This window comes from Podarcis filfolensis (genome assembly GCF_964270895.1).
Source record: "Podarcis filfolensis genome assembly, chromosome: 16".
NCBI classification, from domain to species: domain Eukaryota; kingdom Metazoa; phylum Chordata; class Lepidosauria; order Squamata; family Lacertidae; genus Podarcis; species Podarcis filfolensis.
The window spans coordinates 40491678-40505760 of NC_139620.1; the positions used below are offsets into that span (position 1 = coordinate 40491678).

Genomic DNA, 14083 nt, shown 5'->3' on the forward strand with positions numbered 1-14083 from the left:
ACAAGTTGTGAGATATGTGGCAGGGGAGTTTCCCCTTCTCTCTGGGAGGGGGGGATTGTTAGGTAATCACATAAGATAAAAAAAGAAAAGTCCCCCCCATTCCGTCTCATTCCAACAGACCGACCCTTTGATGTGTCTTCTTCGATATATTTTCCTGTTGAATCCAGCCATCGCTCCACTTCACAGAGGTCACTTCAATTAGCAGTCTTAACTCCCGTTCTTCACTCGAAATATGTGCATTTGCTTCTCTCTCTAATTATTTATTTTGAGTTGCTGCAACCAGGCCGCACAATCAGAGTCAGCGTCCGGGAGAGCCGTTCCACACGAGTGCTGTGCGCCTTGTGCCCTCACCCCCTTCTTTCGAACTCGGGGGTGATTTATGGCAACCGCAGGCGAGGCAGTGTTCCCCATTCCCTTGGGGTAACAAGGGAGGCTGCATACTCCCATATCAGCCTCTTAATTACCTCGTGTGGGCCGGAGAGATGGTATTGTCGGCCATCTTCCAATGTGCCCCTAGCGGCCCCCATTTCTGAAACAATTCATGGATTCTTTTTCTTTTTTTAATCCTCATGAAAATTCATTGGCATATCAGTGCAAATTTCTGTTAATAAACACCTTTTTGCATGCAGTTTCGACCAACGTGCACATTTTGCCAAGCAGTTTCCCCTAATACAATCTTTTTTTTGTATGTTAATTTATAATAATAATAATAATAATAATAATAATAATAATAATAATAATTTATTATTTATACCCCGCCCATCTGGCTGGGCCTCCCCAGCCACTCTGGGCGGCTTCCATAAAAACCAAAAATACAGTAAAATATCACACGTTAAAAACTTCCCTGAACAGGGCTGCCTTAAGATGTCTTCTGAATGTCAGGTAGTTGTTTATCGCTTTGACATCTGCTGGAAGGGCGTTCCACAGGGCGGGCGCCACTACCGAGAAGGCCCTCTGCCTGGTTCCCTGTAGCTTTGCTTCTCGCAATGAGGGAACCACCAGAAGGCCCTCGGCGCTGGACCTCAGCATCCGGGCAGAATGATGGGGGTGGAGACGCTCCTTCAGGTATACTGGACCGAGGCCGTTTAGGGCTTTAAAGGTCAGCACCAACACTTTGAATTGTGCTCGGAAACGTACTGGGAGCCAATGTAGGTCTTTCAAGACCGGTGTTATATGGTCTCGGCGGCCACCCCCAGTCACCAGTCTAGCTGCCGCATTCTGGATTAGTTGTAGTTTCCGAGTCACCTTCAAAGGTAGCCCCACGTAGAGTGCATTGCAGTAGTCCAAGCAGGCGATAACCAGAGCATGCACCACTCTGGCGAGACAGTCCGCAGGCAGATAGGGTCTCAGCCTACGTACCAGATGGAGCTGGTAAACAGCTGCCCTGGACACAGATTTGACCTGTGCCTCCATGGACAGCTGTGAGTCCAAAATGACTCCCAGGCTGCGCACCTGGTCCTTCAGGGGCACAGTTACCCCATTCAGGACCAGGGAATCCTCCACACCTGCCCGCCTCCTGTCCCCCAAAAACAGTACTTCTGTCTTGTCAGGATTCAACCTCCATCTGTTAGCCGCCATCCATCCTCCAACCGCTTCCAGACACTCACACAGGAGAATTTAACTAATATATATTTTTATGCACACTTCCCCATGATATATGCATTTTTGTGAACCTTGTTTGGTTGGAGAATTGCATTGTGAAATTCAGATGAGTACAAATTTCAAAGGATGATTCTGTGTTTCAGTCCTCACATGGTTTCAGAAAGTGTGGATATGACAGATTTGCCTTTAAATACAAACTGAATTTCTGCTTCCATTCCTACTGGGTTGTAAGAAATTGTCCTAAACCTGCCTCCCCTTGCAGGAAAGTGGGGAGCTCCTTCCCTGCATGAAGCAACAAAGGAAGCCTCAGCAGTGCACAACACTTGTGGGACTCTCCCTGAGGACAAAGCCTCCTGTATTTGTCTTCCACCACCTCAAAGATCTTTGTGGGGAGTGGTTAGGGCAGCTTTAGTCCTCCATCTGTAAAATGAGATTATATGTTCGCAGGGGGTTTGCAAAATCTGAGTGAGATCAAGGTGGCAAAGAAGGAGAATTGCTCGAGCCATTGTGGAAGCATTGGTGGACAATTCTTGTGGCTTTGGATGCAGAAAGGCCACCCTCAGCATCTCTTGGCAGGGCTGGGAGAAACCCCGGGGTCTGAAACCATGGGGAGCTGCAGCAGAGCAGACATTATGCTGCAAGAAGGACCAAGAGCCTGGCTCAGGATGAAGAGGCAGCTTCCTGTCTTCTGGGAGCCTCAGGGAAATGATCCAAGTTCCCCTCTCTTGATATGCCACAAACGCTCAGTGCCTTTGTCACTTCTCCTTCTCCTCTTGAACCACTTGTACTACTGGCAAGCTGAGTGGGGTGGGGAGGCAAAAGGCTGCCTTGGGGGGGGGAGAGGAGGAGGAGGAGGAGGAGGAGGAGGAGGAGGAGGAGGAGGAGGAGGAGAAGAAGAAGAAGAAGAAGAAGAAGAAGAAGAAGAAGAAGAAGAAGAAGAAGAAGAAATTATTTGTACCCCACCCTCTGTCCTTTCAGCTGGTTTTTTCTTTTCAAAGCTTTGTATCGCACTTTAAATTATCAATTTCTGACCTTAATATTCTTGTACTCAACTCTGTCTCTTTGGTCTGAAAAGTTTTAATGTTTATCGTTGCCGGATTTATTTCAGTCCCGCTAATGTCTTCACATTTTTACAATAATTGTTTATAAACCAAATAAATTTACTCTAGTCTCTTTGAAATTTTTGGTCGTCTTGGTTCCGGATTCTACCGGTCAGCTTGGCTAATTCCGCATAGTCCATCATCTTCGTCTGCCACTCCTCAATCATTGGCAATTCCTGCACTCTCCACTTTTGAGCTAAGAAAGTTCTTGCTGCCGTCGTGACGTACTTAAAAAGTCTTTGGTCAACCTTTGCAATTTCCTCTCCCATCAAACCCAACAAAAATGCTTCTTTTTTGGGGGAAAGTTATATCTAAAAATCTTTTTCAACTCATTGTAAATCGCTTCCCAAAATGCTTTTACTTTATCACAAGGTCCACCACATGTGATAAAAATCTCCATCTTTCTCTTTACATTTTCAACACAATTTGTTCCTCATTCTATACATTTTGGCCAGTTTCACTGGTGTCAAATACCACCTATACATCATTTTCATGACATTCTCTTTTAAGGCTGTACACGCAGTAAATTTTAAATTTTCATTCAACTACTTTGACCAAGATTCATACTCAGTATTATACCCAAAGTCTATAGCCCATTTTATCATCACTTCTTTAGTGTCCTCGTCTTTTGTGTACCATTCTAACAGCAAATTGTACATCTTTGTCAATAATTTAACTTTGCCCTCCAGCAATTCAATTTGAAATCTAGATTTTTTTATTTTCAAAACCAAGATTTCTTTTATCTTCATTAAATATATCATTTACCTGATGGTATTGCAACAAACCTGTAAGTACTTCCCATCTCCTTGACATCGGATGGGAGGACGTTCCACAGGGAGGGCGCCACCACTGAGAAGGCCCTCTGCCTGGTTCCCTGTAGCTTCACTTCTTGCAGTGAGGGAACCACCAGAAGGCCCTCGGAGCTGGACCTCAGTGTCCGGGCTGAATGATGGGGGTGGAGACGCTCCTTCAGAATCTCTTCAGCCATTTCCTCTTCCCCCAGGAACTGCATAGGGGTGGTTGTGGGGGGCCATCAGCATATTTAAAATACCAACAGCTGTCCTCCAATCTCCACCAGCACTCCAGAACTATTTGCAGGACAGAACAAGCAATGAAGAACTTGCAGAAGGAGGGGGTGGGGTAGAGAAACTGGTTTTCTGGAGCCTCCCCTCCAACCACAGAGGCCCACCCTACTGTCTGTGTAGTCTATGTGTGTGCATGCAGAAAGTGTGCACAGACTTGTGGAATTTCCATTTCAACATGCCCCTTCAATTTTAACAAGGGGAGGGAATTTCATCCCCTCTTTTGCATGTTACATCCCCCACAATTCAGTCAAAAGTTCCTAAATAGAATTGTCAGCCCAGAATTAGGAAACTCACAACACTGAAACTGGGTTGGGAGGGGTTTATGCGCCTTAAAACAGCCCCTTTTCCAGACTCCTGTCCTGACTGCAGGATGCAAACACATGAGGGGGGGGGGAGGAGAATGGGGGGTCATTTATAATTAAGCAAATGATGCGTTTGAGGTAATTAATAGGCAAGGAAAGTATATATGATTTTGTCAAAGCCGAAATAATTACTGGGAATGATTAATAGAGCTAACTATCCACAACTGCTTTAGTGAAACATGCTACACAACACACACACCCCGCCAAATTTCTCTATCTTCATAGGCTAATTTGATTGAAGAACTAATTTGATAGATATCAATTTCCAAACAAATGAGCTTCATCTTTATCAGATCAATGCAATTTGCTCAGAGAGTCCAACCCCACCCCACAAAAAAGTCTTTAGTCCCAGTTGGTGCCTCTTTTCTTCTTTGGGATGTGGAAAACCATATATCAAAACACTTTCAATACATTTTTTAAAATGTTGTTCCAAGCATGCACTGCTCATCCTCTGCCACACAAAAGAGAGATCGATGGGGCCTGGCACTGTCAGCTTGCATGTACCATGTTGCTCATGTGATCTGACCGAATGTCTCCTTTTTGGTGCCAATTAGTACTGTGTCCATGCCCCAAATTTTCCCTGCATTTTTTGCTCTTCTTCATCACTGGTAGTGTGAGAAAAGAAACTGCACTGATGATGATGATGATGATGATGATGATGATGATAATAATTTATTCCCCGCCCATCTGACTGGGTTCCCCAGTCACTCTGGGTGGCTCCCAACAGAATATTAAAAACACGATAAAACATCAAACATTCAAAACTTCCCTAAACAAGGCTGCCTTCAGATGTCTTCTAAAAGTCAGGTAGTTGTTTATTTCCTTGACATTTGATGGGAGGGCGTTCCACAGGGCAGGCCCAGAATTCTCAAGGGTGAGTTGCAGGGTTTTACTGTTGTGTTGTCGTTATTTTATTTTATTTTAAAATATATTTCATTAGTTCCCACCCCCCTACAAGAAAACCGAACAGAGTACAGTCAAGTCTGCAGTACAACAAATGCCACTTGTATAGCAATTTAAATCATTGGTTGTCTAAATGAGCTGGGCCAAAAAGAAATCTGAGTGAGGGGAGTAGAAAGTCAAGGCCGAGATCCGGTACCCAGTGGGTCCAAAAGTGGCTGGCCATGCCCCCTGGTGGGCAATGTAGTGTGAATGACGACCAGACTTTGAAAAGCGGGCATCGCTGGATCAAGTTCATCTGTTTTGTTAAATTAATTGAACTAAATAGTTTTAATTGGATTTTGAACTAAAGTGCAATTAATTGTTACTGTTTTGAATTTTATTGCGTTGTTATCTTCCTTAGTGAGTCGTGCAGTACGCTATTCTGAGTAATGCTTTTTATAAGGTAGGAGGCACTAGGGATGAGTTCATTGGACCAAGGGACGGGATGCCCCCCCCCCGCAAATTAGGGCACCACTGCATTGACCTATGTGATAAAACGATGCCAAACATTTATCATGGTGAGAGAAACAAGGGCCCACCCTGCTAAGCAGCATCGGTTTTCCTGAGAGGGTCGTGCCCCATTACGGTTACCACCATTTTCTGGCAAATTGCAGCACAGAATGGAGGGGGGAGGAGTTGGGAGGCAGAGGATTTCACCTCTGTCTCTAGCCTGCCAGAGGACCAGCACAACCAAGGCAGCTTCAGTCCTGCGATTGGGTCTGAATCCTGACTGGAAGGGATCCAAATGGTCCGCATCCTCCAGGCTTGCCTGGAGTTGTTCAGTGACCACCCGCTCAATTACCTTGCCCAAGAATGGAAGATTTGAGACTGGACGATAGTTGGCCATAATGGCTGGGTCCAAAGATGATTTTTTAATAAGCAGTTTAATAAGCGCTTCTTTAATTAGGTCTGGGAAGACCCCCTCACAGAGGGAAGCATTCACCCCCTGCAGAGCCATTGCCCAGCCCTTCCCGGCTTGCTTTTATGAGCCAGGATGGGCAAGGATCACGGAGACAGGTGGTTGGTTTCACTTGTCCAAGCAGCCTGTCCACATCCTCGGAGGTGACAGGTTGGAACTGATCCCATACAACCTGACTAGACAGAACTCTGGCATTCTCCTGCCCCAGCCCTGCCCCTGCAGTGGAGTCTACCTCCCTCCGAATCTGAGCAATTTTATCTGTGAAGAACAGATAAATACATGCCACAAGCCATCTTGAAAATACTTTATTAATAGACATTCGATGTCCTTTGGGCAGCGTGCATCATTGTCCAGGTAGCAAACACAAAGGCCTAAATGAGACCTGACAACTTGCCACCCAATGGATGACCCGTGAAACACAAACCACGGATGGTGCTCAGTTTTTCAGCCCATGAATTTTTATAGGGTTATGCAAATCCATATGCAAAATACTTGGCTTGCTTTAAACACTGATCTGCATAAACAACTGCAAGGTTTGTTTGTTTTTTGTCCACTTGGCACTTTCTGTTTTCTTTTCTTGGTGAGTATCTTGTTCTGCATATAGGAAAGAAGAGCACCTTCCAGAGCATTTAGCAGAATGACCCCTTACTGGAGTGCACCCAGATTTTGGATATGGGGGTGGGAAGACCACCCTGCAGTCTTGGACGCGGAGCTCTGCTGAGCCAACAGCTGATCGGGACAGGGGCAAGGAGATGCAGATCTCTTCACAGCAGCAACAGGGATTCGAAGCCATGTTTCACAGGTTGGAACATATCTCATGGGCTGCAATGTTGTTGCCTTGCTCTAGCTTGGAAATAGTTCCTCTGAAGCACAAAAGGCCTGTCTTTCAGCAGCAAGATTTCTTCTCCTTTTGATGAAAGGCTTCTCCCCTGCCCTTCCTTGAGCCAGACCCAGGCCAGCCCTTTCCAAAGCCTCCCGTGGTGACAGGGGCAGGGTCTTTTCAGTGCTGGCCTCCCAGCCAGGCACATCAGGCATCTTCATCTTCTCAGCACCAAGTGAAAGCGTTCATGGGATGTGTCGGACCAATTTTTAAATATTGTCTTCATGCTAGTTGGCTATTCTTGATGATTTGTCATTCTTAGGGTGGGCATTGTGATTTTGGCATATTCATGGGTGTGTTGTTTTTGTTTTTTTGGATTCATTTGGCTTGCTGATGATGATGATGATGATATCAATTACATATACTGCCCTCCATCTGAAGATCACAATGAGGTTTGCAACATAAAAATACAAAACGACAACACAAAATACATAAAAAAACCAAGAATAAAAGCAAAAAACGCAAGAATGTCTGCCCCCCCATGCCCACAAACAGGGCCATATAATGTTAATCTACCAAAGGCCTGCTTATAAAGGAACACACGGCTCTGTGTGAAGGTGCTCCTGCTTCTGAGTCAGATCATGCCATTGACAAGGCATCTCCAGGTGGGTCAAGAACTCCCTGAGCTTCTGAGTAGGTCTGTGGCTTCAGATGCCTGAGGGGGTGCAAAATAGAGAAAACCCATAATGAAGAAGATCCATTTAGGGGTATCAGTTGTTGGCCATGCTCAGGGCATCCTACTACTGAATATTACCAATGTTCGCCCTGATTGTCGCGACCCATTAGCAGTGCTTTTTTCTGGGGGTCCTCATGGGTCCATAGCACTGGCCCCTTTCCTCCCTCCCACATGTTAAAAGTGTGTACTGTAACAACTTCATGGCAAATACAGGCACCTTTTTGTCTTTTTTTGTTTTAAAAGCTAGTTGCTTTGCTGGTTGTTTTTGAGAAAACACTGAGATGGTTCCCCTCCAACGGGACATGGGATCCTAGGAAGATGCCTTATCCTGAGTTGGACCCTTGGCCATCTTGCACAGTACTGCCTACACTGGCTGGCAGCAGCGGCTCCCCAGGGTTTCAGGCAGGGCACATTCCCAGCCCTAGCAGACCCTCCCAGGGTCCCTATTTTCCAGGGACAGTCCCAGATTTACAGCAGCCATCTTGGTTTCTGATTTGATCCCGGAATGTCCCACTTTTCCTTAGGACTTCCCTGTTTTCATTGGAGAAATGTTGGAGGGTATGGAGTTATCCAACCCCAAGACATCTGAAGGCAGCCCTGCATAGCGAAGTTTTTTTTTTTAAAGTTGAATGTTTTATTATGTTATTTTATATGTTGGAAGCCAGCCAGAGTTGTTCTTGTTGCTGTTGTTTTGTAATAGGATATGCCTATTTTCATTGGTGAAATGTTGGAGGGTATGCCCTACCTGGAACTGAAGCTGGGGCCTTCTGCATGCACAGCACCTGCTCCCTGACGGGGCTCCTGGGGCTCCTTCTCCCTTTGCCCTGCCTATTCTTCTGCCAGAGGCCTCGTTGCCACCATCACCCTCCCCTGTAGAGCCAAGCCTGCCACCCCTCTCTCCCACCAGCCGGGGCCAATATTTATCACTCCAGCATGGAGATGATGCGGAAGATGCACATTATCTGCCAGCCGGAGCCCGATGGCTCTTTGTCAGCTGTGGCATTCTATCATCTAAAAGCACTACTTAGGATCTATTTTAAAATTCATATTTTCTACCACAGAACATAACGGCTCCTTGGGAGCCAATTTTGAGATTATCAGATAATGTTTTTAGAGGTTTTCTTTTTATAAAAGCCACACATTTGTTTGCAGAACATCTTTCAAAATGTGTATTATTATGTATCAGCAAACTCTGAAAATGCTTCCCAAGATGCAGCCCTCAAACGATGGCAGTCAAAGTGGGCGAATGGGGAGTGTCTTACAGAGATAATGCAAGTTTACACGACTTTACAGCAGCTTCCCAGGTTGCTAATGCCACAGAGATATCCTTTTACCATCAATACAATTGTGCCCGCTGAGAGAGCAGATTTATGAATTGCTGTTTCCAGCTACTCTTGTTTATTATGCAAATTACTAGGAACTGATAGGTCAATTTATAAGTGACAATGTAAGCAAAATCTGATGGGACTTCAAAAGCTACCTCTGTGAACCTAGGCTATAGGGCATGCTGCAACCCTTCAAAGACAATCAAGTCTGGAAGTGTACTGGTCTTCATAGCCCCAGCTTGGTCAATAATGCAGCCAGCTGCGAAGCGACAAAAACACTTAGTTGAACAAGCACACTGAACGGTACACCCAGTGTCCAAAATCATGTAGGCTGGGTGCCCAAATAGTGTTCTGCTTTTTTCTATTATGCCTTTTGAGTGTGGAATTGATTTTTAAAATATAGATTCTGCAGCTGACTGACTGCATTATCCATGGGTGCTTGGGATGACGAACTGCTGCCTTCCGTGTGAGGGAAAGCCCTGGGGGAATGCGAAGAGAGCAAGAAAGATGACGAAGGGAATGCAGAGGAAAAACTGCTATGGAGAAGCTGAGGGAAGTGGGCTTTGCTCTGGGAACAAGAGTCGAAGAAATGCTTCCCGCAGTCCTCAGATAGGCAAAAGGACAGAATGTCACCGACGGATGCTCAGAGGTCAGCCCAGGGGGAGGTCGTGTTGCAGACCAGAAAAAGCTTCACCAGGCCAATTTCTGCCAGTCAAGGTACAAGAGCTTGGGTGGAAGAAAAAGATAGGAAGGAAGGAAGGAAGGAAGGAAGGAAGGAAGGAAGGAAGAGGCGCAATCTGGGAAGGTACAGTACCGGTACTTTCTACCACATGTGGTGGACATGTAAAATAGTAAAAGACTTCTGGGAAATTATATATAATGAATTGAAAAAAAGGTTTAAGATAACTTTTATCAAAAAACCAGAAGCCTTTCTATAGGGTTAACAGGAGATGAATTACCAATAGAATTCAAAAGACTATTTATGTACGCGACAACGAATGCTACTTGCCCAGAAGTGGAAGGAAGAAAAAGAGTGGATAACCAAGATGATGGACTATGCCGAAATGGCAAAGATGACCGTGAGGATCAGACACCAAGAGGACAAGAAATGCAATCAAGAGTGGAATGTTTATAGAATATCTTAAAAACCACTGTGTATATTTAAAAACGTTAGCAAGATTATTGTAACATGTATAATGTAATATTAGTTAAGTGGGGGGGAAGAGTGAAAAAATGAACTTGAAAAATGTAATTAGATGCAAAGAAATAGGGGGAAATTTGGAAACCAGGGGTGGGGACTAGGGGAAGTCTGAGGTATCTAAGTAATCCCAGGAGTGCAAAATTTGAAAATGATGTGAATATATACAAATTTTGTTTAAAAAATGAAAAATAAAATATATTTTTTAAAAAGAGAATTGTTAATCTGCACATATTGTTGCTTGTATATTTGTGTATTGGTTTTCATCCCAGGAGCTCATGCCTGTTTTCCCATTCCCTCTATTATCTTCACAACAGCCCTGTGAGGTAGGCTGAGTTTGTGAGTCGGACATCAAAGTTGTGAAACTGCATATACTTAAGGTTTGTTGTTGTTATTTTTTGCTTGGTGTCATTTATAAAGGTCAGCAAACCCTTTCCCCCCCTTTGTTTTGGTATTTTGCTGTAAGTATCAGGACTATGAAGGATTGAAGGAGACTGCTTTTCTGCCTTTCTTTACATGATCTCTGAATGTAAGAAGAGCCCTTTGGATCAGGCAATGGGGCGCAGGTAGACCATGAGCAGGACTTGAGAGCAGCGGCACCCACCCCTCCTGTGGTTTCCACCAGCTGGGATTCAGAAGCCTTGCTGTCTCCCATTGTGGAGGCAGAGCAGGGCAGAGCATGGGGGAGCCAGGGAGGCTGGGGCCCCGGGGGCAGATTGGGGTGTGTGTGAACCAGGCATCCCCCGCATGGGCCCAGTGTGTGTGCCCCCTGGGTGAGTGCAGAGGATCTTCTTCACCCTCCATGCCCTGCCCCGCTCCTGCCCACCAGCTGACGCCCCCCAGTACCTGGCAGGGGGAGGGTGCGGGGGGGGAAGAGCACCCTCTGCACCCCACCCCCGCCTGGTGCGCGAGTGCCCACCCATCAGCAGCTGGGGCTGGGTGAGCATGGAGGGAGCCCGGCAGCAGCAGCAGCAGCAGCAGCAACGAGGGATGGGTGAGCGTGCCCCATTCCCGCTTGGGGGGCGTGCGTACACCCCCACCCACCCCGGGCACCTGTGGACAGTGCTACACCCCTCAGCATAGCCACCATGGCTAGTTGCCCTCTTAATAGCCCTCCTTAAAGCTTTTGCTGCCTCCTGTGGGAGGGAGTTCCAGAGTTTAACTCTGCAGTGTATGACATATATTTTGATTTTCCAAACAGGTGCTCAAGACCTGCCAAAATTCTTCCCTATATCACCTCCTGAAAGGAGCCCACCTTCTTCTTCAGTGTTTGCAGGATGGAAAGACCCTGGCAGCATCCTTGCAGAGCAGAGGCCCTTCACACCTTGGTATGGGGAGGGTCCTGCAGCGATCGCTCACCCCTTCCGATCAAGGCAGCACCGATTCCCCCCCCCCGCCCAACCCCTTCGCTTTTTCACCCAAGACTCCCAGCCTGCTCTTGGCTTCCTTCGGCCCAGTGCCTCTTTGCAAATGGATTCCCCTTTGTATCTGAGTATTTTGATTACAAATTTGCCGAAGTACCTGGCACAATAATGAGCCCATTTTGTTTGGCTAATCGCAGCTGCCTATTCCCCACTGGCAGGCCAGGAAATTCGAAGCCGAGGTCTCCTCTTCACGATCACATTAGAGTTTATTAAATTCTCATTCAAACATTAGCATTTTAGGTTCCTAATCCCATTACAGCCAATTAGCTGGCCCTCCGTATAGCGTGCCGTTGTGGGTGGGCTGGGCTTGCCAGTTATTTTGCATGTGTCTGAGAGAGAGGCTCCCGATGGGGGTTTTCAGTATTCTGTGAGTTTCCTTTAAAGCGGAATTTAAAAATCTATGAGTGGGATGAACATACAGGCAGAAGGGTCATTCTCTATCAGAGCCCATCAAAGAAGCACAGGTGTTTCTAGATGGCCAAGAGCTTCCAGGACTTCCTAACCTGAGACACTCGCAGCTGTTTGAGAAGAGGACCTCGTAGTATGTAATTGTGGACGTGTTTGGCATTTTAACACTCCAACTTCAGTTGCAAAAAGAAAACCCCAAAGCAAATGTTTCCCGATATAAATCATGCAGGGCTCAGGTTTCCACTCTCCTCTCAGCTCTGAATTTGCTGGCTGGCTGTGCTGCTTGACTCTCACTCCTGCCCTCCTTGGCCCCTCTCACAACAACAATCCTACAACACGAAAGATGTGGGATGGGTTTTAATGGGTAGGAGAGGATATATTAATTGCAATTTAGCCTTCCAGGCTCCCACTTTTGTGGGTTGAACAGAGTTTCAAAATCCCATTCTCAGCAGCAAAACTAAGAGCATAGGAATATACTTCCACGGAAGTCTAGTGTCCAGCTCAAGGGAAGATATAGTCCCACACTCTTCTGCCTTGGTCAGACCACACCTGGGATACTGTGTCCAATTCTGGGCACCACAATTTAAGAAGGATCTTGACAAGCTGGAACATGTGCAGAGGAGGGTGACCGAGATGATCAAGGGTCTGGAAAGCAAGCCTTATGAGGAGTGCTTGAAGGAGCTGGGTATGTTTAGCCTGGGAAAGAGGAGACTGAGAGGAGATATGATTGCCATCTTCAAATATCTTAAGGGCTGTCACATGGAAGAGGGAACAAGCTTGTTTTCTCCTGCTCTGGAGGGTAAAACTTGAACCAATGGCTTCTAGTTTCAAGGAAGGAGATTCCAACTAAACATTCAGAAAAACTTTCTTGACAATAACAGCTGATCGACAGTGGAACCGTCTCCCTTGGGAGGTGGTGGACTCTCTTTCCTTGGTGTCAGGGACTGGGCAGAAGAGGACACTGAAGGGGGGTGATGTCAGGGGCTGGACAGAGGAGGAGGAGTGGTGGAGACCACCTCCCCAGCCTGACCCTTCGATGGAGGAGGAAGAGGAAGATAGTATAGATTTACAACAGGGGTTTGCGGGAGGTCACAGCTCAGAGGCAGATGAGGGGAAATTTGGGAAATGATGGGAGAGGCGGAGCAGGCAGCCGGAGCAGCAGTTGGCTGACACATTGTCACTAGAAAGCCTTCCAGACCCTTCATCTCCCAGAACCCGGCGAGCCTTAAAAGTAGGAGAGCAAAGAGCTCAAAGGCAGAGGGCACAGAGGAGACGATGACCAATGAGGAAGTGGGAGAGAAGGGGGGTGGAGAGTCACTCGGGACAGCGCCATTATCCAAGAGGCTCTCTCTGTAAGGTCTGAAATAAAAAAGAACTGTAAGAAACTTTTCCTTGTCTTTATACTTTTCCAGCCAACCAGCCAGGAGCCACTGACAGCATCCTGACATTTGGAGGTTTCTAAGCAGAGGTTGGATGGCCTCCTGTCCTGGATGCTTTAGCTGAGATTCCTGCATTGCAGGCGGTTGGGCTAGATGACCCTTGGTGTCCCTTCCAACTCTATGACTCTATGATTCCATAAATTAGGCTGTAAAGCCTTGTTTTGAGCAACTCCAGCTATAAAATAAGCTGGCACCTCTTTCTTACAGGCAATAACTTGGGAAGTAAGTTTATAAATATAATTGACTTACTTACAATCTTGCATTGTTTCACAGCAATAGCAGCAGTAGAATCCATGCAGGCAAAATACTTAAATTTACAATATAACTAGCTTCGGGCATGTGCCTAAAGCTGGAGCAAGCACATGTGTGTTTGCATCCAACTCTGGCCAAAGGAAGAGAGAGATGGAGGAACAGGAAGTACTACATGCTCCTTCCTCTCCAGGAGGGGAGGGGAAATGACATCACAAAGAACCCTCTCTACCAATTGTATTTCTATGGCCTGAGTATCAGCCCATCAGCAATACAGCTCTGTGGCATTAGTCCCTTCTCATGCCAACTAGCAAGAATATGTATTTGTTAGGTTTGGCTGCTGATCTCTCACAAAAGACAGGGCATGTTTGGAAAGGAGATGTTGGCATAAAGACCGGGAGCGGACAAAACCAAAACAGCGAAGGGCTTTCACCTTGGCCCGTTGTCAGGCCCTCCCTTCAGCAATTCAGGAAG

At 46.3% G+C, this 14083-nt stretch overlaps 1 long non-coding RNA gene across 1 annotated transcript; it reads right to left on the reverse strand.

Annotated features, from left to right (window-relative positions):
- Positions 1-11700: 11700 nt before the first annotated feature.
- LOC310751431 lies at positions 11701-13783 on the reverse strand. The gene is made up of 2 exons (XR_014542491.1): positions 13610-13783; positions 11701-12250 (listed from the first exon to the last, which is right to left on the reverse strand). It is a non-coding gene; the product is annotated as an uncharacterized lncRNA (long non-coding RNA).
- Between the last annotated feature and the right edge of the window lie 300 nt (positions 13784-14083).